We start from the raw sequence: 889 nt of genomic DNA, 5'->3' as shown, positions 1-889 counted from the left end.
TTTAAACAGAACTATAAGACAAATAATTTAATGTCCATGTCCAAGTGCTGAAAAGTACAACTTTTCAACATCCGTTTTAGTGCTGAAAAGTAGAACTTTTCTGCATTTGTTTTGAAAAGGGTTACTTTTCGATTCTGTTATTTTTGGTAGAGAAAAGTAGGCTGTTTCGTCGTTCGAGAATGATAGGAAAAGTAAGTAGTAGTAGTACAACCTCGTTAGATAAGTGCACAACTCGTGCTAAAAAAATCATCTTTTTGCAACTTGTTGCATAAAGTACTATTTTAGATGATGCCAAAGTGATAGGAGCTAACTGTGATGAGTTAGATATAGCAAGTTTTGTGATAATTTAGCTAGTTTTCGTATTCATTTATAGTTTTGGACAAAATCCATACAACCGACTTTAAGTATGACCATTCAACTACTGAAAGTCGGTTGAATAATTCATTCTAGAGTTTTTTTTAAACAAAAAGGGTTCAATCAAGGGTTCAATAAACTTTTTTTTTGCTCCGTTTTGCAAAGAAAAATGTCGATGTCGCCCAGAACATATTGACAACCGGAGAACATTTTTGGAGCAAATGAAATCCAAGGGAGCATCGAGAGAGGGATGCATCGATCTAGGAAGAATATCGAGAAAAAAATCAAAGTATGCATTTTGAAGGGACTGAACAAATCGATAGATGGTTCAATATTGAGATAGCGAACATCGACTACCAGGGAGACAACTGTAGTTTGTTCTTCAGGGAAGAACTTTGTCCGAGACTGCGGAGCTACTTTGAATAAAACCCCAACTTCAAACTCTTGTTTGTTTATTCTCTATTCTTTTTTTCCCTTTTTTAGAAGGCCAAAATATAGTTTCTTTTTTGTTCTAATTGAAATTAAAGGAAGCAAA

Source organism: Culex quinquefasciatus, chromosome 2, assembly GCF_015732765.1.
Source record: "Culex quinquefasciatus strain JHB chromosome 2, VPISU_Cqui_1.0_pri_paternal, whole genome shotgun sequence".
Lineage (NCBI taxonomy): Eukaryota > Metazoa > Arthropoda > Insecta > Diptera > Culicidae > Culex > Culex quinquefasciatus.
This window is presented reverse-complemented; position numbering follows the sequence as displayed.